This window comes from Pinus tabuliformis, chromosome 3_1 (assembly GCF_031772625.1).
Source record: "Pinus tabuliformis cultivar Carrire ecotype Pingquan chromosome 3_1, CPIR1, whole genome shotgun sequence".
NCBI classification, from domain to species: Eukaryota; Viridiplantae; Streptophyta; class Pinopsida; order Pinales; family Pinaceae; genus Pinus; species Pinus tabuliformis.
This window is the reverse complement of record NC_142301.1, coordinates 265,779,189-265,806,033: the sequence shown is the minus strand read 5'-3', so window position 1 is coordinate 265,806,033 and position 26,845 is coordinate 265,779,189. Positions and strand designations below refer to the sequence as shown.

The 26,845-nt window shown below is 39.0% G+C and overlaps 1 protein-coding gene across 1 annotated transcript in view; it reads left to right on the top strand.

The window, feature by feature from the left end:
• Positions 1-26,845, top strand: part of LOC149186815 (transmembrane and coiled-coil domain-containing protein STS1-like) — a 280,446-nt gene that overhangs the window by 176,845 nt on the left and 76,756 nt on the right. The window lies entirely within an intron of this gene.

Sequence of the window (26,845 nt, the reverse complement as noted above, 5' to 3'; positions counted from 1 at the left end):
AATTGTCACAGTTTAGTCAATATTGCTCAGAATCCCTATTATGACCTATTTTCGGAAATTGAACAACCATTCTGCATCTGCCCATGTGATAGAAATCTTGATCCAGGCACTTGGAATTTCAGATCTATGCTGCAACTCTCCGCCGCCACCAAAATTTCTGCAAAAAAGAGTTGATTTTAAATCAACGATATCTCCCTCATCCAGACTCCGATTCGACTGATTTTTTTTTGAAATTGAGTGTTTTTTCACACAGAATCCAGATCTACAATTAGATTTTTCAGATCTTGCACCAAGACGTCCAGATTTGTGCCGCAAATTCGCTGCCCCGAAAAATTGTCTGCAACCCCACTGATTTTTAAATCAGCGATATCTCCTTCATCCGGACTCCGATTCAACCGATTTTTTTTTTTGAAATCGGCTATTTTTTCATAAATAATCCAGATCTGCAATTAGATTTAGCAGATCTTGCACCAAAACATACAGATCTGATCTGCAAACTCACCGCCCCTGAAATCCTGCAAAAATAAAAAAAATTCTTCACTTTTGCCCAAGAAAGTGATCTGATACCACTAGTTTTAGATCTGATACCACTTGTTATACCTCTGATACCACTTGTTATAGATCTAATCCAGAATTATATGATAATGCAAACAAACCCATAAACAATAAGAGAGAAATAGATAGAAATGCTTCTTTATTATCAAAACTTTTAAGGTAGGGCAACACCATACTTTCACTCCTTAAGGAAGGAGAACACTCCACAAGCCATATGCCTGTTCATACAATAATCCTTGACTATATTCCTTGACATGGAGTCTCTAGCCTCTATATAGGCCCCATACATACAATACCATGGGTCATTACCATGGTTCCCTCATACCATCAAACTAATACCATGGGCCCATTACATTATTACCAACTACTTGTGGTCCCTTACATGATATGGGTTAACCACCTTATTTATTACTATGGCCCATCCCATTATTACATTATTACCTTGGGTACCTCCCTTGGTACCCCATATTATCCCCCCTAGGTATATAACATTTTGCCATCTACTTCCTTGCCAATGTTAGACAACAACTGACTGTCTGTGAAAACTCAACACAGAACCCGACAACATCACAATCAAACTAACAGACTGCTGTAATCACCAGACTCTGTAGCTGTCGAATATCTCTGAACAATTGTGACATACTTATCACAAGCGTTGCTGAGATCATTTTTCAAAACGTGCTCATCAAAAAGACGCAACCATATAGGGAAATACCTCCACATGACCATACAGGGAAATACCTCCATAGCTATGAAACCGGATTCGTCCAAACCCCTGGACGAATCCCGAATCGGACGAATCGGACACGATTCTGTCCTGACACGTGTCATGTTTCAATGACTCGTCGTGTCATATCCGGGTACGTCGTGTCATGAGCGAGTCAGAAAAATGAAGAACGTGTCACGATTTTGGAATCGAATCCTGGTTTCGGATTCGTTTTTCGGGCTGCTGTAGGTTTAAGTTCGCTGTTCTCATTCCCATTTGACCGCATTTGCAACCTTAACATCGATTTGGAGCGAGTAACAGCGATTTGGAGCGATTTGGAGCGGCGGACCGCATTGCAATTTGCAGGTTTAAGGTTAGTTTGCTGAGCTGTTAAAACTTAATATGTATCACGATTCACGCCTTATCAGTGATCAGTTTGCATAAATTGCGTGACACAAAACCCTTGAACCACTGTAATGTTGGGTTACGGGTATATAGAACCAGTCACCACAACGTATGGAGCAACGCCATATAATCTGAGCCACTGAAATCTAACAATGCTCCAGTCGTTAAGAACGAGCCTTTGAAATCATGAACGAGTCGCCAGTGTTATATTATCACTGTGCGATCCATTTCTGTGTGAGCTATAGATAGATGCGGGCCACCAATGACCATGATACATATATGAACCATAGTTAAATTAATAAATAGACAGAACAAAGGTATACGCCACGGCCCACTGTGTTTTATAATAAAGGTTACATATGTAATATTTCAGAGCTACAATGACAAGAACTGAGTCTGTGCATCTTGTTTATTACCTTGATGATGGAATGAGTGAGCAGAAGCGTGTGTAATAAGAGTGTTGGGTTTGGATATTTTTATAAACGGAGTATGGTATTCACTATTCAGTTGGCAGAATGGACACACTTGGCTTTGTCTGAAATATGTATCTCATGGCCACATCTTTAAAGTAGAAAATGCTTGCGTAATGTTCAACTTACAGCTATCGATATATACAAAAACATCATAATTTAGTTCTGCAGTGAAGATCCATGTTAGAACAGGCCATTAACCTATAAATCAGAGTCAAGAATGAGTTCGTTGTACATTTCTGGGCATAGTTTAGCCTCCATAATGTGATTGAAATGCTAAACGGAGTAAGTGTGGGGTCATCCTCTGCGTATTATTGAATTCTGGGCCGGGTTTCTCCACATTGGCATGAGTTGGAAAGAGCTGAAGTCTTCCTCTTAGTGGCTGTGCGTATAGCTGATAAAGATAGCCCATTGTGCATAGGCCTAGAGTACTCAGAAGTGCCACAAATTCAACATATTTAGGGCTGCTGAGAACACTGTCTTTTATAACACTCAGACCTTGGCCTGTCCTGGCAGTGTAGAAGTTTACAACACTGTCTTTAATTTTTTATACAGCAACATAGAATACATTATACAGCCAGTTGGCAGTGAGCCACTGCTAGCCTATAAAATGAACTTGATTCTTGTTCATTTCTTTTGCTGTTTGCATTTTAAAAATTTTACAGCAGTTTGACTGTTTGTTCATTTTTTTTACAGGTTGAGGTAACATGGCTCAATCAACGGCAGGGGCAGCAAGGAAGGGCAAGAATGTCATGGGTAGAGATGCTCTTCCTCCCCCAATATCATCAGAGTCTGCTGCAAGTAATCTTGAGGGAAGAGGAGTTAAAGACAATGAAAAATATCCATTGTGGAAATATGTCGCAAGAGAGGATGGGTCAAACAGCAAGGGAAAGGGAGGAGGCAATGTGCAATGGAAATGCAGCTTTTGTAACATTTCTTTCACAAGCACATATCACCGTGTGAGAGCACATTTGTTGGCTATACCTGGTAAGGGGTGTTAGTGTCGGTCTTGAGCCCTCCATCAGTGATCAATAACTCTTTGCATATGCATTTATAGGTGTCTCATCAGTGTCAGTTTTGCATCCCGCTAGGCATGCCATAACACTGAATGGAGGAGCTGGTCTTTGTCTTCTTGGCTTTGCTGGATCAGGTCATACAACAATGTAATTGAGTCAGGCTTGTTCTTGTTTTTGTCTTAAGGTCCCATGGTCTTAGGTCTAGGGTTTTGAGTCAAAATCATTTCAAGGTCATGAGTCATGGTCAGTAGGTGCCCAGCAAGCCGGAAGGAGTCTTGTACATACGTTTCATTATCATTTTCTTCAGCTATAGCTCATTTTATGCCTTGGGTTTAAAAACCCTGTTTTTAAGTCCAAGGCCATGTGGAAATTCAAAAAAATAAAGAAATTCTCAAAAATTTGTAAAAGTGCCGGCAATAACCCTGGTTCCTTCACTACAGTCCCTCAGGCGGTCAACCTGCAAAAAGAAAGGAGTCAAACGCATCAAAAGGCTCATTTCAGGACAAAATGACTCCAAAACAGTGTTAAAAAAGAATGTCCAAGTGGAAACATTAGAAAGTGGGTTCTAAAGTTAAATTTTTTTTGAAATGAACCTATAAAAGCAATTTTCCCTCTTTAGTTACTCTTATTGTGCATATGAAGGTCAAAAATTCATGTTAGAGGCAAGAGGAGGCAACTCGGGCAAAATTCTGCAAATTACAAGGGTAATTCTGCTGCGCGACCACGTGGGTGGGCGCGACCAAAAAAAGGCCAACGCGCTGTGTTAAATTACACAGGCGCGACCAAACGGAGGGGTGAGACCAAACTGGCAGCTTGCGCGACCAAAAAGTCTGCCCGCCCTAAAAACTCACCCAAACGCCAAATCTCCCTCAAATTTGCTCGATTTTGTTGAGGTATGTCTCTTCCACGTGTTGTGTGATGGTTTTGTGGTTGCAAAGGAAGGTAATGCTCATGATTTTATGCAAGGAATCAATAGAGAATAAGCTAAATGACTTGATGTTTTGCAAGCAATATGTATGACAGTTTGTTTGTTTTTCAAGGCAATTTTTTTTCCTTATATCCCTCCATTCATTTTCCCAAAATTAAATTACATATGTTAACATGTTATATTTGTTAATCTCATTTGCAAATTAGTCATACCAAACCTGCCCCTTAAATCCTATCAAATCCTACCCCTAAATCATGTGCAAACCCTAGTCCTTTCAAACCCTACAAACCCTACCTTTTCCCCATGTTATATGATTAAAACCCTACTCTCTCTACACAGCAAATTTGCATACATTAATACACAGCAAAGTAAAAAAGAAAACATTGTAAAAAAAACAAAAAGAAAAGTGATGACAAGGCATGCACATAAGAAATTGTAAAAACAGTGAAAATGTCATTTGCATAGCCTTATAAAAAATAAAGAAAAGTGTCATCTTGCTGTGTATATGTCAAAGATTCAAAGCTGTGTTAAAGTCATCACAAAATTCATCAAAAATACAGCTGCATAATTGTCAAAGGAAACAGTTTTGTTGTGTTAGGGTTTCTCATTAGCATGGTATCATCTCTCTATCCATAAAACTCTGTTTTTCCCTATCCATTCCTTATATTAAAACCCTAATTCAATTGCATTTCCCTTCATTAAAACTCCTTATGCAATTGAATGTCCCTCCCTATGATCAAAGCACATAGTGAAACCCTAATTCCCTATGGTAAAGCATGATGGAAACTGCCAGCACCATGGAAAGACTGCTGTTATGAAAATTGTTTGGCAGATTTTGGTGATGGGTTTTATTGTCTCCTTAAACCTATTTCTCTATATCCCCTCATCTCCCTAACTCACAAGACATCATACTCTATTTCCATTGCAAACCTATCACCGTAACCCTTCCCTCCCTTGGTGATCAAACATACAAAATCACTGTTTCCCAAAAGCATTGAATGGCCATTCTAAAAGTTATAAAAAACAGAGTATGCTCTTAATAGACATTCAAAGACAAAATGAAATGAGCAGCCTGTTAAATGTTGATATTTGATGCTGCCTTATCCCCCTATGCCCATGACATCCTTCCTTCCATCATGATGAAAATTCTATATTGTCCTTTCCCTTGGTGATTAAAAATCACAGTTTCCCTAAATAAAGTATTGATTTGCAAATGATGAAAGATGAGATGGCATGTTTAACATTATGTGATGTTTTCCTTCAGAATTCCCTGCTTATATATATATTTTTTCCCTTTCCTATATGTAAATTCCCTCCCCTAACATATCCCTCATGATGTTTCCCCTTGAAAACAGCATACTTCACAGCATTTTGCAGGCAGGGCAGCGGTCAATTTGACTTGTTTTTTCCACCTTGCTCAATAACACCATGTCAACCACTGAGACTAATGAGCAAGGTGATGACCGATCATCATCTTCTGAGATTCATACACAGCAGAGGCCTCGTAGGGGAGGTAAGGGTGGTCATCACAGGAGGGAAGAGCCCACATCATTGACAGAGTTGCAGGCTTGCCCATTGGCAGTGTCTTGTTTTCAGCATATGGCTTGTTTTCAGTTTTGTGAGAGGCTATCACACATCCAGCATCACAGAGACTTGGCCCGGTTGTTTGTCCTCCATCTCCATGACAGGCAGGTCACCCTTGCAGGGGTAAATTTTGTGTTTTCTCCAGAGGCTATCACAGATGCTACCGGGATACCCAATGTGGGTGAGGTATGGCCAAAGCGCAAATGGGTAGACCTGGTATACTATGAGCCATATGTTAGGCCTGCCTATGTGCATCACTTGACAAGGAACTTTCCTATCAAGTTCCTCCGAGCAGAGTATATAGACACCATGAGACTCATTATGCACTACTTCACATGCGAGGGGAGATTCTCACGAGTATTTTCTTGTCATATCCGCATGATGATGCACTTCACCAGAGTGAGGATGATGAACATCTCGGCATACTTATTTCATGACATTCAGAGGATAGCCACTACCTTTCGGAGACAGACTCCAGTACAGCAGCTCCGGAGCCTATGCCATCATGGTCTTATTCAGCTAGTAGTTTCCCATCAGCTGAGCCAGCAGGGCATCCCTTGGGCGGATTTCATCTCCCGAGATGTTTTCACACAGCCACATTCAGGGCCTGTGGCAGTTCATGAGGAGGGAGGGCCATCACATCAGCCCGAGACCAGCATCCCGAGACACATGGCTTCTTCTCCTCGGGTCACATATCAGAGAGGTCACAGGACCTTATTTGCAGCAGCCCGACGAGTACTTTCTCTACAGCCAGTGGAAGGGGTCTCGTCTTCATCATCAGAGCAGCGAGTGTTATCTCCACATCAGGTGGAAGGGGCCTCGCTTTCTTCATCGGCACAGGCAGTACAAGAGGGCAAGCAGCCCATGGTTGAGGATGAGGCAGTTGGCGAGGCACATGATGATTTCACTGGTCGTGATGCTCATTCTCCTCCTTCTTCAGATTTCTATGAGCTCAAGGAAGAGAACCTTGTGTTGCAGCGGAAGCTTGAGATGGCTCAGTGGACTATCACTTATTTAGAGCAGCGGACCAAACAGCTGGAGACCGAGAAGGAGTTGGATGAGTTATGGAGGATTCGATTCGACCGAGACATCAACCGCAGGAGGCCTGGGGACCCATTGCCCAAGGATAGAGAGTTATTGCTCATCCGAGCAAATTGGCGCTTGGAGGGACTGTTAGAGAAGGCAAACCGTGACAAAGAGCTGCTCCGGAACATGAAGACACACTACTAGGCAAGATTACATGTTTGCAAGGCGAGAATGAAAATTCTCCAAAGAGAGCTGTCAGAGGCCCGGAAGAAGAAGAAAAGGACAAATCCACTCCGCATCTTGGCTGAGGCATCCCTCACTCATCATGGTACTGATCAGCCTTGATCTAACATCAAAATCTGAAAATTTTGAGAATTTTGGAGCATTTTGCAAATTTTTGGTAAAATTACAGGTTTTGCCCACGGTTTGGTCTCACCCCGGGTGAGACCATTTTGAAGGGCTGCTCGGAATTTTGCAAACTTGGCATTTTTGGAAAGGGCATGCAAAAAGAAAAATTACCAGTACTTGGGGGCAGCCTAATTTTGAGTTTTGAGCCTCCAAAAGCTCAAAATACACCTTAAAAATGACTTTCTGCCCACTTTTTGAGTTGCAGAAAGTGACCTTGGGAGAAATGGTTTTTGAGGGGTCAAATCAACACCAAATCCAGAAATTCCACTTGGGATGGAAAGTAGACAGGCCAAGCTTTCCAATGAGCCATCTTGCACCTGATTTGGATCAGTGGAACCCACTCAAAAGTAGCTGCAAAGGGGCGCGACCAGAACTTCCAGGGGCGCGACCAAAACCTCCAGATTTGCCAATTTTTGACTAGTTCGGCCAGAAAAGCACTATTTTCACTTTGGTTGACTATTTGGGCATGTAAATGATGGATTATTGTGTAAATTTCATGGCATTAGATACTTTTACTCTTCTTTACCACTTCTAGAAGCTTCTTTGATGTAAATAGTAAATATTTAATGCATAGATAAGCTTCCTAAGTTTTAGAGGTAGGTTGTTGAGCTGGCCTATTATCTAGTGACTGATTTAGAATTAGTTGCAACAGCTCCTAGGAAGCTGAGCTCGACCCCTAGAGGTGGGGAAAGAGGTTTGACCTTCTATATTATGCCTTCTCTTTCTCATTTTGATGGTTGGACTCTAGAGGGAGAAGTGCTATTGTATTTTTGACTTGTATTTTCTGCAATTTGAGGAAAAGGAAGGCCAGGGTTTTGCAGACTTCATTGTGGATTATTATGTTGATGGTGTGTCTCCTACTGTTATTGTAAGTGTGTTTATGTGTTCCATTTCTTGATCTCTTGCTGCTATTTAAACAAAAGAAGTGATAAAGTTTGAATTCATGCATGCCATGCTCAGCTTTCAATTTTGTTTAAAATTTATGTTTTCCACTGTCTAGAGAGGATTCGAATTCATTGTTTGCCCTCTTTAGCCTCTCTTCTTTCTTCCCTGATCATCTCTTTCAGTTAAAGGCATCAGCATAGACTCCTACCTTGCCCCAAAGACCCACCTGCAAAAACTGAGCTCAATCCCCGCACCCTAAATTGCACTCCCTCCAATTGCCACCAAAAACCCAAAAAATCTTTAAATCAACCCCCCTTATCAATTTACTAGCCTAATATCTTTGATCCTAATTGGTCAGCTTATTATATTATAAGATCTATCAAATCTGACCCGAGAGAGCCTTCTCATACCTCGTAGGGCTAGCTACGAGGTGAAATGGTTTGATGTAGCCTTGAGAGTTTGTCTATCTCAGCCTAGGTGAATTCCAAGCGCTAACAAGGGGATTGGAGCTTGTAAAGATATTCCTAAACAAAAGAGAAAAGAATTGGTAAAGGAGGCCCATGTTGGTATGGAACATGTGGCACTGGCTTCAAAATCAAAAGCACCCAAGGGCAAGAATGAAGACCCCCTTCCATTTTTGAGGAAAGCCACCTCCAAATTTCCATTTGAGAGTTCTACTTCTACTGGGGGACAAGCATTAAAAAGAAGATCACTTGGTCCAATGGACAGGATTTTCCAAAAAGAGAGACGGGACGAGCTTGATCTCACCATTGCCTTCTTTTTCTATCAAAACTTCATATCATTTAATGTTGCACGTTCACCTTTATTTGTTGAGATGTGCCGAGCTCTAACTCAAGGGGCTCCAGCAGGGTATGTGCCTCCTGGGTCAGAGAAGCTGAGAACCACATTGTTGACGAAGGCAAAAAAAGAGGTGCAAAAAATGCTCAAGCCTATTAAGGCATCATGGCCAACATCTGGGGTTAGCATTGTTTCTGATGGATGGACAGATCCAGCACGACACCCAATCATCAACTTCATGGTGTCTTCCTTGAATGGTCCAGTTTTCCTGAAAGCAGTGGATACACTTGGCGAATACAAGGATGCACAATTTATGGGTGAGTTATTTATTAGAGTTATTGAAGAGGTAGGTGTTGATTCTTGTGTGCAAATCATTACAGATAATGCACCTGTTTGCAAGGCGGCTGGCATGATTGTGGAAGCTAAATATCCACAAGTGTTTTGGACACCTTGCATTGTCCATTCATTGAACTTAGCACTGAAATCCATTGCTTCTGATGTGCTTTGGATTGGAAGCATTATTGAGGATGCAAGACATATCCGTAACTTTGTGCAAAATCATACAAATGCCCTCACTATCTACAAGGAGTACAGCAATCTATCATTGTTGAAGATTGCTGATACACGGTTTGCATCTTCATTCATGATGTTGAAGAGGTTGAGGGAGGTCAAGACTGCTCTTGGGTCCATGGTTATTTCTGAGTTTTGGTCTTTTTGGAGAAAGACAGATCAGGCAGCCTCTAAAAGAGTGAAGGACACGGTACTAGATGATGCTTGGTGGGAGAGGGTAGATCTAATTATTCGGATCATGGACCCTATCATCTCTTTGCTTCGAGTTGCAGATACAGACAAACCCATCCTAGGAGAGGTTTATGAGGGATGGGATTCCATGATTGAGTCTGTGAGGAGCATTATTCTACAGAGTGAGTGCCCCCCGTATGAGACATCCCCAGAGGCCTTCTGCGATACCATACATGATATTCTTGTCCGCAGATGGGACAAGAATTGTACACCTTTACATTGTTTGGCTCACTCATTGAACCCCAAATACTACAGCCATGAGTGGCTGAATGGTGGACCTTCCCGTAGATTCCCTCCTCACATGGATGGTGAAATCTCACAGGGGAGGAAAGAGGCGCTTCAGCGGATTTATCAGGATAGTGCATTGCTTGCTGAGGTGGAGGATTCCTTTGCAGAGTTTTCCACTGGCACTGGTCGGTTTGCAGGTTATGATGTGATTAGAGACAGGGGGCTTAAGAAGCCCTACTCTTGGGGGGCATATCATGGGGCAACAAGCCGTCCTCTTCAGCAGTTAGCCATGAGGCTCCTCTCTCAGGTGACTTCATCCTCTTGTTGCGAGAGGAATTGGAGCACATATGGGAATTTGCATACTGTGAAGAAGAACAGGCTTGAGCAGTCCAGGGCAGAGACAATGGTGTATGTGCACACCAACCTTCGTCTTATTTACAGGCAGAGGGAAGAGTGGTTGAGGGGAAAGACAAAGATGTGGGATGTCTTTCCTGAAGATATGGGTCTGGACACCACTGTTGAGTTGGCATTGGCCAACATGGATCTCGGTGGTCCAGTGCTAGACCCTATTAGTTTTGATGACTCAACCTCCATACCAGCAGATGCAGAGGCGACTATGGATACAGGGGAGGAGGAGGATGCAGAGGAGAGCAGTGGGGACCATGATGATGGGGACAGTGATGCTGATTCTGATGCTGATTGATGCCTTGAGGGCCTGAGGCTTGTATACCTATAGTTGTTTTATATTTTCTATTTCTATTTGCCATTGGCATTGCACCAACACTACCTATGTAACAGATTTTGATTTGATGACTTAATGAGAAAACTACAGTTGTCAGTGTGTTTATCTTACTATCTTGTAGTTGTAAGTTGTCTTTCAGTTATGAATTATGAATCATGATTTAAATTTTTAATAGATTTATCATTTATCATTTATGTGACCAGTACCACTGACATTTATTTGAATTTTGTATGTACTATGCATGCTAATAGCTATAGATGAAGATCTATGTTTGAAATCAATAAATTTGTATCATTAATTAAAATTTGTGTAAGAAATATGCTAATAACTAATTTTTAAGATATATCATCATATATATATATATATATATATATATATATATATATATATATATTTTTTTTTTTTTTTTAATAAAATAATATATAACGTGTCCTAACGTGTCTTGTTCCGGGGGTCAGCGTGTCCCGAATCCGACACCACGAATCCCGAATCCTACGTGTCCCGAATCCCCGTGTCAGGTGACTTAGCTCCATAGTATAACTATTATCATTCATATTAAAATTTATAAGCGGTTATTTAAAAAGAAAAGTAAAGAAGTTGATACTTTAAAGGATAATTACAAAAAAATTACAAAAAAAAAAAACAATTATTAGAAAAAAATAGAAAAAAAGTCAATATATATATTGCAAAAAAAAATACATATTAAAAAAATGAGTTATTAAAAAAAACATATAAAAAGAATTATATATATAAGGGGTTTACCTAAAAAAAAAACAAGAAGAAGGAAGAGACAGAGAGAAAAAAATCAAAACGACAAAGTTCGTTAAGGATTAATATTAAAGTTTGAAGGAATAATAAAGTTTTGAAGAAAAAATATGGGTTTCTTTTCAATATGTCGTTTTTGTTCAGAAGGATATTGTTGACACCTAATCCGAAACGGATGGGTGAACTGGACAGTCATCAGGAAGATGAACTGATCCATTGTATTTATGTATATAAATATGAGTTAGCTAATGAATAACATATATCAGTTTTCTCTCCCGCTCATTTTGGAGTTACCCTGGCCTGACATGGTATCAGAGCACAGGTCCCAGAAATAGTAGTAACTCCTGCTGTCCTGAGAGCTGCTCAGTCCTGAGCGCTACTCTGCTCTCTGAGCGCATTACCTGAGCGTTTTGCCTGACACACCTCTGCTCCTCTGCTCCCTGGCGCACCAGCGCTGCATATGCTCTAGTGCTCTGGCATCGTTTCTGGTTCATGAAACGCCACTGCAATCTCTTCATAACGCTCTCTATAACACTCTCTATGATGCTCTTGTATCTGACCACATCAGAAATTGAATAGTCGAGCATCAGAAACTGAATAGTCGAGCATCCTATGGGTAGGTTCTCATGCTCTCTTTCTAGTCGTTCTTTGACTTCTAAAATCGATTTATGATATTCGATGAAGTATACTTCTGGCTTCCGGCATTGCATCTGCAATGTTTGGCTCTGAGAGATATTCCGTGTATCCCAAAGCCAACTTGTGGAAGAAAGTGCAGAGGTTGAGGACGGGGTAAGAGCTGTGGCATTGGTGTAAGAGAACCGAGAGATAAGCGTAGTGGTATTGCGCAGTTTTATGCTGCCTAAGCGTTTGAATATACGTGTGTATCTGCTCCACATTTATTTCTCTTGTAAATATACCTCTCCGCTCCTCCGCCTACTGCCACCATAAAACTCTTTTCGCTGATACCAACCCGTAACTGCCACCATACTCTTCCTATCGAAGCAATCGTAGGCGCATTTAAAGAGCTGCTGTTAAATGGCCTGAAGGTTCACTCGACAATTCCCGGAGCTTAATATCGTTACCGAGTTCCTAATTTGCAGAAATCAATTTCTGAAGGTGAATCTTGTATTGGCTGGAAAGGCGCACCAGTTCAATAAGAATATGCACTTCAGAACTGGAAGGGAATTCGACTGTGCCGAGAGCTGTAACTATTCTCTGTAGCTGGGCAATCTTGTTTTGACCTTTGTGGCCATGTGGAATCAGACTTTTATTTTGTCTTTGTATTAAAAGCGAAGGGGCCATACTCGAGTCGATTGATTTAGTTATTGAGCTATCTTTCGAGGTTCAATTTTCTCTACGAATGTTCACTTATTGACTCTGTAAGCATGCACATGTGCAGCTTCTTGGTTGACTATATTGTTAAATAGTTTGAATCAGTCAGAGTGTTTTATATATCAAAGCATCTGTAGTATTACATGATACATTGAAGTGATGCCTTGCACATTTTTTTCAAAACAGTAGTATTGCAGTGATATGTACAATGAAATGCTGATGTTTTTTAGCAAATATTAGAGGGATTGAAGGCTGTAACATAAGGATTTTTTATCAGCAGAAGTATTTTTACAGAATGCATTCAATCATCTCTATGGTCGGAATAGTTCTCACTGGCAAGGAGAACTATTCTGAATGGTCTCGGATGGTAAAACACACCCTCATCTACAATGAGTTGTGGAAGGGAGTGTGTGTCAGAGAAGAAGACAAAGACCCTGTGCAGCCTACATCAGACAAAGAACTCACCATTTGGGAAAACAAGAACAGCAAAGCCTATGCATTAATAGCAGCATCTGTAAATGAAGAAGTAAGTCGTCATATTTCATCCTATTCCACTGCCTTTGAAGCTTTACAAAAGCTGAAAGAACTCTATGATACACATTCTGCACTTGAAGTTGTTCAGCTCATGATTAAACTCTTCACTCTTGAACTGAAAAATAATGATCCTCTTGCTCTTGCATCTGAAATAAAGTCTATAATGCATGATATTAAATCCACTAAGGTTGAGCTGGATATCTCTCTTATTGCCTTTCTCAAAGCACTCTATCCTACCTACTCCAACTATCTTGAGTCATTACAAGCAAATGGAAATCTTAAAGATATAACCTTTGACTCTCTTGTGAAAAAGTTTGCTGAAAGGGAGAAAGCCTTTGGAAAGAAGACAGTCCCTGAATCTTCTGAAGAGACTGTTTGCCTTGCTCATAAAGAAAAGCATCCTGCTCAAGATTCTACAAGAGGAAGAGGTGGACGAAGAGGAAGAGGAAGATACTTCAGAGGCAGGGGGGGCAGACATTCTCAAGCAGAAAAAGCAGATCTGCATTGCATTCGCTGCAAACGAGATGGATCACATGATGCTTCTACATGCAAGCTACCATGGGACAAGATTGAGCAGAGAAGAAATCAGCAGAAAGGTAAAACTGATGACACAGACAAAGGTAAAGCACCTGAATCCGCTCACTATATTGAGGCACAATGTAACATTGGAGTAAATGAAGACTTGTTTAATGCTTCACTTGCTTCTTCGAAAAATGACTGGTTGCTTGATTCAGGAGTAACCTGTCATATGACTCATAGGAAAGATTTTTTTGAAGATTTCACTGACAATGTTGATGGAGCAGTATACTTTGCAGATCAGTCAAAAATCAAGCCATCAGGGCTTGGCACAATCAGGCTTAAACTGCCTGGTCTTCCAGACTTTCTTCTGGATCATGTTCTATATCTCCCACAGCTCAAGAGAAACTTGCTGTCTCTGGTCCACATCCGCTAGCAAGGTCACTCCATTCATATGTTTGATGGAAAGCTTGAGGTAAGAAAGGCATCTGACCATTCACTTGTCATGAGGGGTATAGAAGAAGAAAGACTTCTTAAACTGCAAGGAACCTCTGCTCATGCACAACATTTTTCATATATTTCTCATCATGAAGAAGGTACACTTCCATCAAGTTTATTATGGCATGCTAGATTTGGACATTTAAACTATGATAGTCTCCGCTTGTTGAAGAAAAATGGTGTTGCTGGTTTGCCTACAATTCCTAGAAAACATAAGCAATGTGATGCTTGCATTCTAGGAAAGCATCGCAAACAGTCTTTTCATGATTCACATTCAAGAGCACATAGGAAGCTTGAACTCATTCATTCAGATTTATGTGGTCCAATGCCTGTTTCTTCTGCAAATGGAAATAAATATATCATGACATTTATTGATGATTACACCAGAATGTGTTGGGTTTATTTATTGAAGAACAAATCTGATGCTTTTCAAACATTCAAGAATTTTCATAAATGGATTGAAAATGATGCACAATCTCATATTGGGTCTATTCGCACTGATAATGGAAAAGAATATACATCAAATGAATTTGAACACTATCTTCGCCAACATGGGATTAAACATCAAACAACTGTGCCTTATAATCCTCAACAGAATGGTGTAGCTGAAAGAATGAACAGAACAATTTTGAATATGGTACGATCCATGCTTTTCTTCAAAAATGTAAAGACAATGTTTTGGGCTGATGCTGTTCTATGTGCTGCATATATAAAGAATAGATGTCCATCTAGTGCTATAAGAAACATGACTCCTTATGAATTGTGGTATGGACATGTTCCTTCGGTAAAACATCTCAGGATTTTTGGTTCCACCTGTTATGCTTTAATACCAAAGGTACATAGAAACAAACTTGGTGCTAGAAGTCGTAAGTGTATCTTCCTGGGGTATTCAAACACATCTAAAGCATACCGCCTCTATGATGAAGTAAATAAAAAGTTTGTTTTATCTAGAGATGTCATTTTTCTTGAATCATCCAAATCTGACAGTGTTGTTGAGCGGCAACTTGATCGCTTGGATAGATTCACAAAACCGAAATCATTTCAAGAGTTTGATAATCAGATTCCACATCTTGAAGGGGGGATTCCTATACTAGATCAACATGTGGAATCTTCTTCTGAAGAACAATCTCCCCTGCATGACACTCCAACTACAGATGATGCTTTAAGTGATGTAATTGATAGAATTAGGAGACTCAATCTTGATTCAGACCCAACTCAATCAACAGAGCAGCCTGGACCATCTCAGAAAGGTCCCCCAAAGTGGCTGACAAAGACACTTGAAAGTGTTCATCCTGATGAAATTGGAAAAACAGGAACCAGAAATACAAACTGGCAAGATGGAGGTGATGTAGATAACTCTAATTCACCTGTTGATATGGATGTTACTTATGATTGTGAATTGAACTTGTCTACAGATTTTGAACCAACTTCCTTCAAAGAAGCTGCTTCTCATGATGAATGGAAAGAAGCGATGCAGAAGGAGTATGGTGCCCTCATAAAGAATGGCACTTGGAAGCTGGTTGATCCTCCATTTGGAACCAAACCAATTGGCTGCAAGTGGGTCTACAAGAACAAGTACAAAGCTGATGGCTCACTTGACAAGCACAAAGCTAGGCTTGTGGCAAAAGGTTTTGCACAAAAGGAAGGGGTCGATTATGAGGAAACTTTTGCCCCCACAGCAAAATGGGCCACCATCCGAACACTCTTTGCACTAGCTGCTCAGAACGATTGGAAAGTCCATCAAATGGATGTAAAAACTGCATTCTTGAATGGAGATCTAAAAGCGAAGGTTTTTATGTCCCAGCCTGAAGGATTTGCTGTGAAAGGACATGAACATAAAGTATGCAAACTTGTGAAGTCCTTGTATGGCCTCAAACAAGCACCACGAGCCTGGTATGAAAAACTAACTGAGCATCTTCTGAAACTCAACTTCAATCATTTTGATCTTGATGATGCAACTTTATTTGTCAAGAAAGTTGGCAAAACAGTTGTATATCTTGTGGTATATGTAGATGATCTTTTAATGACAGGGAACAATGAAAGCTATATTGCATCCATAAAGAAAGAATTAGGAAATTTTTTTGAAATGACTGATTTGGGCTATGTTCATTACTATCTTGGCATTGAAGTAACCCAACATCCAAGGTCCATATTTCTTTCTCAAAAGAAATACATTGGAGATTTGTTAAACAGATTTGGCATGACAGAGTGCAATCCCCTTTGTACTCCAATGGAACAAAACTTGAAGCTCACATCTATTGAAGGAAAGGAATTTGAGGATGCAACAAAGTATAGACAGCTTGTAGGAAGTCTCATCTACCTCACTACTACCAGACCAGACATTTCATTTGCTGTTGGAATCCTCTCCAGGTTTATGCAAAAGCCTTGTGAGAGACATTTGTCTGTTGCAAAAAGAGTTCTAAGGTACTTGAAGGGAACTCAAGACCTTGGAATCAAGTATACACAGGTGGACGACTTCAACTTGATTGGATACTCTGATTCAGACTTCGATGGAGACAAAGAAACTGGGGTATCTACTTCAGGATATGCTATGAGTCTTGGATCAGGAGCTGTCTCCTGGAGATCACGCTAACAATCAGTACCAGCAGATTCCACAACAGAAGCAGAATATGTGGCAGCAGCTGAAGCAACGAAAGAAATTGTGTGGCTCAGGAAAATTCTTGAAGATTTGCAGGTAAAACAAATACAATCAACTCCACTCATGATTGATAACACATCTGCAATAAAGTTGGCCAAGAACCCAAAGTTCCATGATCGTACTAAGCACATCAATACTAAATATCATCTGATCCGACATCATGTTGAGGCCAAAACAATCCATCTCCGTCATTGTTCCACAAACGAGCAAATTGCAGACATCTTCACCAAAGCGCTTGGAAGAGAAAAACTTGAAAGATTCAGAACGATGCTTGGACTCACCAACATCCCTTCAGATTAAGGGGGGGAATGTTGACACCTAATCCGAAACGGATGGGTGAACTGGACAGTCATCAGGAAGATGAACTGATCCGTTGTATTTATGTATATAAATATGAGTTAGCTAATGAATAACGTATATCAGTTTTCTCTCCTGCTCATTCTGGAGTTACCTTGGCCTGACAGATATCCTAATTGTCATGAATCATTTAGAAATCAAAATGTTGTATGCACAAAATGTTACAAAATTTTTACCTTAGTCGAATTTCTAAGTGATGCACAAAAACAATCAATTGCAAGAGATATAGGACAGTTAATGGCAATATATAAGTGACAACATGTTGATTTTGATAAGGAAATGAAGGAAACATAATCCACATTGCAGGTTGAAAGCCTATCATCACTCCTACAGAACGATGTAACTCAGTGTACCAAGAAATTGCAGCGAGAAGGTCAAGAGAAAGGCAAAATAGCCAAACTTCGGCAAAACAAGGAAGCATTACAACATGAACATAAAAATCTTGTGGATATGCATTATAAGGAAGTAATAGAAAAGGATGAAGAAATCTCTCGCCTCAAGGACCACGCCGAAAAATTACTTGCACAAGTGAAGAAGACTAAGGTCACAACGAAAGAAATCAAGAAGCACTTATCAAAACAAGAAGAGGAAACCTTGCATTTAAAGAACCTTAATAAAGATTTATTAGAACAAATTACAGATCTAAAAGATGAAAAACTTAAAAAACAAAACATTTAAAATAAGGTTGATGAATCAAAAACCAAAGAACTTTTATGTCTGAGAAACCATAATCAAAGTCTACTCACTCAAATTAAGAAACTTAAAGATAATAAGAAAACATTAAAAGACGAGAACAATTTACTGAAGAAGAAGTATCGAAATCTCCAGTCGTAGCAGTGTAAGTTGAAGATAAGGGAACGGATACCGATCCAATGAATATCATAACTCAAGAAGAATGAAAACTAGTTGAAGACAAGACACACTTAGATGTTGTAGTTCAGATGATAAACATCTCAAGTGAAGGTTTTGTAACCAATTCAACAACATCGTCACCTGAAGTAAATAAAAAAAATTCCACACTTAATAAGGGAAGTCAAACCAAAAAAGTTCCCTATTGACATCCGAATCATGAGAGTAGACAACTCAAACAAGCTACGTATCGGGACCATTCAGAACAGAAACAACAAACTGATGTTCCAAAAAATATTGATGTCACCTTAATCCATTCCTATGATGACGATTCGTTACAAAATTCTACTAATTAGAATATTCCACAAAAGATTAATCTAGGATGGTTTGATCCCTTTTCAGTGCGACAGTTTTGTTTCACTTAGAGGATCATATCGTCTTGCTTCGATGAAGATGACAATTCCGAGACAAGAAGACATCCGAAACATAAAAAGAGATCAAGCCTTTCATCAGTAAGCTTTGAGGACAAATCTTTTTGAGGAGGAAGGCAATGTTATGAATAAATATATACGAAATCATGTAAATGATAGTAATCATAAATAATGATAAACTAATTAGTAATTAGGTTGAAAAGTCATGTCTAAATGAGACATGACTCTCCATGAAGAGACACCTGCTTGGTATATAAGCAAGCCTCTCGCTTTCATTTGTATCATTCTTATTTACACATTTAATATATAATATTTGTATCTTCATGGATATCTCTATATTCCAAGTCTTCTGGAGTAATTAATCTGGAGAAGGAACTTTGTTCGATTCAGTTTTATTAAGCAATTACCAAATTATGTGTATGAAGATCACAAGAACAAGAGACACAAGATGTAGTTACACAACCAAAGCAAAACCTTTCCTCTAATCACCAAGTCAACCCTTCCTTCTCCTCCAAGTGACAACTTCCTAGTAGCAACTTCGACCTAGAACTTCCACCTTCCAATAATAGTATTTCGGCTCGAATAAATGCCTAGTAATTTCTCATGTGCGAGAGAGAGATAGCCCAAAACTTAGATTTAGAACCTTTCCATCAAACTTTGTCCTTCTGCAGCTATTTCACCCTTTTTCTGACTCTCTTGCTTGTATATCGAATGTTGAGTGAATGTGCCAAATGGATCGAATTGCCTCTCAATATATAGCCATCCTGTGGGTTTAATTGCCCTAATGTAAGCTGACGTCATAGGGATAGGGCCGACTTGGTGTGGACGTGTTAAATGACCTATATGATTTAAAAAATAATTCTTTTTACATGATACAAAAGCCCAAGAAGGGTCTAATAAAAATTACAATGACTCTATTGACTCAATATAAAACCTAGAAGCCTATGATGGAGGCTTTGACCTAAAAATGATGACCCAAGCATGAAAGCCATGCTTTAATAAGTCATTTTATTTTTAATAAAATTTCTTTTGACAAATATATGACATTATAATTTATGAAGACTGAACCTAGTTACATTCTTCAACAGGTATGGGACTCCTATTTAATCGAGAGCACCAAGGCTTCTATGTACCTTCATGTTAGTGACATTGATTGTCGAACTCCTGTATCATGACCCTACTAAAAATTTACCTATCAGTCAATCAAAATATTGACTTGACATGCTACATTTTTTCTATCTTATGTTAATTGCTTAGAGGGTGATATTAATGACAAAGATCCCAAGATAAGCAATGATTTTGATGATATGTAGCTTTTTGTTGTAGCATGATATTTTTGGATGCTAGAGGCCATCTAGAACCTATTTGTTGATGTATTTTCAGTTCAGAGATGGATTACGCATGGTGCTATTTTGGTTATGTGCACCCTTACATGCTATATAAATGAGAACTTGTAACTTGTGGACGTGGTTGATGAAGATTATAACTTCTATATGATTAATGTTATATGATGTAATCCATGTTTTTATTATTTTTATATCTAATTCATCATTCTACATGCTTTTGTTGACATATATGCATCAAAATATATAAAATATATATGATATAAAAATTTGCTCCCAATTCGCTCCCAAACCAGGAGCTTTTGAAAATGTTGCTCCCCGCTTCCACTTTCGCTCCCACTCCCTGCTCCCACTCCCGCTTCCAAGTAACCTTGGGGGAGAATCTGTGATAACTTCATTTTCAACAGGTTTGACTTTTCTCAATTCATATTGGAAGGTTTGGTTATGGTTTTCATCTTCAATCCTTGGTCCCTGGTCCTTGGCTACATTTTCATCTTTGGATTTGCTATTCCTTTTTCTATTTACTGCCTTTGACGTCACCTATGTTGCCATGTGCTCTATCAACTTTGCAAAGGTTTTGTCATAATTTTCAAATTTTTGGGCAAACTATTCTTCTTGACTTGGAATCATTTTTCCCTTGTTATAATCTTCCCTTTGAACCCAACAACTATCCAAGACAAGGTTGCTTGGGTGCAGGAGTAGGGAGTGACATTTTCAAAAGCTCCTGTGTCAAGAGCGAATTGGGAGTGAATTTTTTTATACTATATATATATTTTTTGTATTTTGATGCATATATGTCAACAAAAGCGTTATGAATGATGAACTATATATAAACAACATAAAAACATGGATTAAACCATATAACATCAATCATCTAGAAGTTATAATCTTCATCAACCACATGTCCACAAGTTACAAGTTCTCATTTATATAGCACGTAAGGGTGCACAACCCAAATAGCATCGAGTGCAATCCATCTCTGAATCGAAAATACATCAACAAATAGGATCTAGATGGCCTCTAGCATCCAAAAAAGTCGTGCTACAACAAATACCTACATATCATCAAAATCATTAGCTATCTTGGGATCTTTGTCATTAATATCACCCTCTAAGCATTAACATACGATTGAAAAAACGTAGCATGTCAAGTCAAGATTTTGTTTGAGTGATGGGTACATTTTTAGTAGGGTCATGATAGAGGAGTTTGACAACCAATGCCACTAACATCAAGGTACATAGAGGGCTTGGTGCTCTTGATTAAATATGAGTTCCATACCCTAGTATATGACAAAATCCAATGCAAACATTGCGATCCCCCCAATCCTGAAATCCTGAAAAGCTATAAGTCTGCTGGATTTTGAGTGAGATCTAAAATTCTGCTTTCACCATATGAAAGCCAATGAGGTCGGAACCACTCTCAAATATCCGGAGTATCTAGAGTCATTTCATGGTAATTTTCAAAATTTAAGTAAAAGGACAAAAATGAATGATTCTTAAACATTACCATGAATTTCATATGAATATTAGGGCCATATGCTTGAATATTAAGCTGTCCCACTCAAAAACCCTTGTTTCTTTGGAAAAACTTTGCGTGTGGAACATCTTTGTGAATATTTTTTTCGAAAAAGCCAGGGAGCGGATTTTCTTTTTTGTGGGAGCGTATTGCGCTTCTAGGTCGCTCCCAATTCGCTCCCACTGGGAGCACACTCCCGAAATTCGCTCGTTGCGGGAGCGAATTTCGGGATTGCGCTTCTAGGTCGCTCCCATTGGGAGCATGCTTCAGGCGCAGATTCAAAGGGGGGGGCCACTTCCCCACAACCCTGGTTCAAGAACATGATCTAATACCACTGTAAGATTCCCCCCTCTATATGTCTTGAAAAAGCCAAAAAAGTTTTGAGTATATGTTGTTTGGTTCACTGTGGAATTTTTACAAAACAGTTTGTGTACGGAATGCTGTAGGTGACTTTTTGGTGTTTTAATTTTCAAATGAGCATGTTCAGTGAATACATATGCCAAGTGAACTTCAATATAGCATTGACATGTTGCACAAACATAATAACAAGCTTTGAACATGTAGTATTTGCTTTGCGTAAAGATTTGAAATCACACATACCACTGATAATGCATATGCCACTGGTAAATAAGGAACAATATAAGAGATACCAGTGAGTAGAAAAGAATAGATGACTGTGTAGAAGTCACTTTCAGAATGTGAATAATAATATAAGTAGTATAGGATACCTTCCAGCGGTAATAACACATAAATATATCCCATTTAAACTTCCAGGTACGTCCAGCAAGTAATATAGAGGACCAACACTAAATATCCAATTATATCTCAGTCCATTAATGAGGAACTCATGGTCCCTTTAGCCAATACACCTTCAGCACAGCCATTGTAAACTTCAGCCTCTGAACTTGGTTCTTTTCTGTTATATACCTAGGGGGGATAATATGGGGTACCAAGGGAGGTACCCAAGGTAATAATGTAATAATGGGATGGCCCATAGTAATAAATAAGGTGGTTAACCCATATCATGTAAGGGACCACAAGTAGTTAATAATAATGTAATGGGCCCATGGTATTAGTTGAAGGTATGAGGGAACCATGGTATTGTATGTATGAGGCCTATATAGAGGCTAGAGACTCCACATGGAGATAGTGAAGGATTATTGTATGAACAGGCATATGGCTTGTGGAGTGTTCTTCTTCCTTAAGGAGTGAATGTTCTACCTTAAGGGTTTGATAATAAAGAACCATTTCTATCTTGTTATTTCTTGGATTTACTTCTATTATCATATACTTTTGGGTTAGATCTACAACAAGTGGTATCAGAACTATAACAAGTGGTATCAGAGCTATAACAAGTGGTATCAGAGCTACTTTCTTGGGCCCATCTGCAAAATCTAATTTTGTATGATAGAAATGGTCATTACCATGGTTCTCTCATACCATCAACTAATACCATGGGCCCATTACATTATTATTAACTACTTGTGGTCCCTTACATGATATGGGTTAACCACCTTATTTATTACTATGGCCCATCCCATTATTACATTATTACCTTGGGTACCTCCCTTGGTACCCCATATTATCCCCTTTAGGTATATAACATTCCACCCCCCTAAGCATGTTTCGTCCCCGAAACATGGGAAGAACACAAATAATAAGATCTACTCAAAAGAGTAGTCCACTGATACCATGCACGTGCATCTAGCCATCCAAGAGAAAGGTGAACCCTCGATCTCGCTGGTGCCTCGCTCGCTTGAGATGGAAGTTGACCGTGGCAGCTCTTCTGTGTTGATGTGTAGTGGGTGGATCTTCTCTCCTCGCTATTCGTCATGTGACTATTTGGTTTCCATCTTGATGGTTGTCTTGCGGGGTGATGTGGGTGATGATATGTTGAAGTTTTAACCCACGATGTCTTTTTCTTTAATTCACCCCTTACTGGAGCCTGACTGGTATCTGGTGCATGTTGTGGTGCCTTATCTTCCAATATTACTTCAACCACTGAGCCCTCATCTGATGTGTCAGCACCTGTAACCTTTTCTGCTTCAGCCTCTGTTTGTGTTTGATTGTTGACCATCAACTGCTCATCATCTGATGTGTAAGTGTCATTAGAGCTTTGTGCTTCTGCCTCCATAGTCTCTGCTTGGGTCTTAATGGAAATATCATGCACTGTAATTTTCTTCTTTTTATACCAGAGCTTCAGGAATTTCTTCTGCACATTAATATTAATAGTACCCACGGATTCCATCCAAGGATATCCCAAAACAACATCCATGTTATCCATATCTGAAGTATAAAAATCACCATGCAACACATACTTATCCATAGAAAGCTTCAAATCCTTATAAACTTGAACATCCTCATCATCAACCTGTGTATTTTCAATGTGTTTTGCTAGCACTTATAATTTTTTGCCAAGTTGACATTTATGAGATTTTGCTTGCAACTCGGATTTATAGACACAATAATTTTCTCCTTCTGAATCAATCCATGAACCTGCAATAAAGAGACACCAGTAGAAAATAACCCTTTACATGTCTCATTCTTTTTTCTAGCACGAGACCATTTGTCCATAAGGAGTTTTTCAAATTCTTCATCCGAATATTTGGACAACTGTTGGATGCCAAGTGAGTTCCACCATATGGCAGCCTCTTCTTTCAAATTAAGCCATAAGAAACTTTTCCAATATTTCGGATGGTTTTTCTTAAAATCTTTTATGACTTCTTCAATAGTAGGACCATCATCTTTTCCTGTAAAATATAGAATCGCCATGAAGAGGGTTTGAGAAAAAATTCGCTTACTTGGCGAAAATTTGAAATTGTCACAGTTTAGTCAATATTGCTTAGAATCCCTATTATGACCTATTTTTAGAAATGGAACAATCATTTTGCATCTACCCATGTGATAGAAATCTTGATCCAGGCACTAGAATTCTAGATCTGCGCTGCAACTCTCCCGCCGTCACCAAAATTTCTGCAAAAAGAGCTGATTTTAAATCAGCGATATCTCCCTCATCCGGACTCCGATTCGACTGTTTTTTTTTGAAATCGGCTATTTTTTCACATAGAATCCAGATCTACAATTATATTTTGCAGATCTTACACCAGGACGTCCAGATCTGTGCCGCAAACTCGCTGCCCCGAAAAATTGTCTACAACACCACTGATTTTTGGATCAGCGATATCTCCTTCATCCGGACTCCGATTCAACTGATTTTTTTTTTTGAAATCGGCTATTTTTCCACAAAGAATACAGATCTACCTTAAGGGTTTGATAATAAAGAACCATTTCCATCTATTTCTATCTTGTTATTTCTTGGGTTTACTTCTATTATCATATACTTTTGGGTTAGATCTACAACATTTTCAGCTAACATTCAACACAGTATGATAGACTTGGCTCATAGCCAAATACTAAAATCAGCCCCAAGCATGGATACACAGTACTCAGCCATATTTAATGTGTGCGGCCAATATAGAATGGAGTTCAGCCCTTAATGTGATGGATTCAACCAATAAAGAGAGGAGAAACATGTCCTCTTTTCCAAAGTGAGAAGGACGACCCCAAGAACCAGTGAACTCAGCCAAAGCTATTGCAACTCAGCCCTTTAAACTGAATAGCTCATTCTGAGCCAAGCACAAAAATTCAATACTTTAAAACAAGAGAAGCTCGACCTCTTTCCTCAAGGAATCTCGGCCCCAACAAGGGAATGATTTATCCCACAAATAAATGGAGGAACTCAACCCCTCAAGCAAAAAACTCGTCCCCCAAACTCAATGTGTAAACTCAACTTGCAAGATGAATGAAGAACTTGAAGTTAGAGTAAACAATTAGTTGATAAAATCCCATTTCCTCCATTTTCTTCAGAGAATCATTTTCTCCTTTGAAGCGCAACGGTGAAATCTAAGTGATTTCACTCTTTGGACCAACTAGACTGTCTAGTCTCAACATTGAAGCTAGCTATGGAAGCTAGGGTTTCTCAAATGCTAAGTTGCTTCTCCAAAACTCTCAAAGAGCTGATTTTCTCAAAATGCAAGTGAAAGAATGAGGAGAGACTCCCTCATTTCCATTTTTATAACTCATTTACCTTTTCCCTCCAAATAAAATATTTAAAAGAACTTTTCCTTTCTTTATTTAAGAAAGTGACTTTTATAAACTAATTAAAGTCACTTTTAATGCCAAAAAATGCTTAATTTGCCTCTGTGGTCACACTGGCCACCCAAAGCCCCCTTTTATCATCCCGCCCTATAGATATTTTCTCCCCGATTCCTTGGACCTATTGCACTAAGGTGTTTCTCCAAGTAATCAACCCGAAACAACACCTTATGTGTAATAATTAAAATATCGCTGTTAATAACACCATTTTAATGAAATCCTCATAATGCAATGGAACCAGGGGAAAACCATGCAGAATTGATCCCAATGATGAAATATGGTAAGCGATTCCAATCAGAACCATAAACTCCTCAAAAAACCTTTGGGCCCACCAATGGAGTAATCCCGCTCCTATGACTAGGCAGACACAAGCTATGGAAAACCCTCCTAACCACCTCACCAGGTAATCCAAAATTTCGGGACATTACAGTTTCATGATCTTCTTAGAGCATCTTGAAGTCTAGGGTTAGGGTTTAATCCCTTGGAGATTTGAGTTTAGGGTTTTAAGATTAAGCTATAGGTGTATTTGGTGAAGAAGAAAAGAAGTGGACATCTTGCTTGGGGGACTTGTTTGAATGACTTGTGCATGTTGGAGCTCCTTGGTTGTGCTAGGGTTTTCATTGTTTCTGCTAGCTAGGTTGTTGGAGAGCTAGTGGATAGGACTAACCTTGTGATAAGGATATGATAAGTACAAATTTACAATAACTCTTGTGTATTAAGGAATTTAGACTTCTGTGATCCATAACATTGTCTAGATAATCTTCGGCAAAATCACATAATCAATCTTTTGTCGACGCGTTTCGAACCAACCAGTGTGGTTCATCGTCAGGAAAAGTTGAAGAACTAATCTGGCTTAGCTTGATTAAATAGAGTGTGTAGAGACTCCAATGGCTATATTGCTGCAACGGCTAATTTTGACCTGAGGATCAAAGTCAAACCCCTGATTTTATTATTAATAGAAGCATATAATTTATTATTAATTGAATAATATAATAAATTTATTGTTTAAATATAATGGTCATTATATCTTCATATTTATTAAATAACCTATATTTATTATTATCCCCAGATTATTTAAAATTTAAATACAAATAAATAGTATTAAATTACTATTATACTAGTTACAATAGGTAACTGTGTATTTATTTAATAATAATTGTTTAAATCAAAGGGTCCAATGGTAAACTAGATATAAATGAAGTTTTCAGTGGTCCACAACTTGTGTAAATTGCATATTTGTGTATATTAATGAAGTTTTCAGTGGTCCACAACTTGTGTAAATTGCATATTTGATTTCCAGCCATGTATGTTTTTCATGGATTGTAATATAGAGCTATAT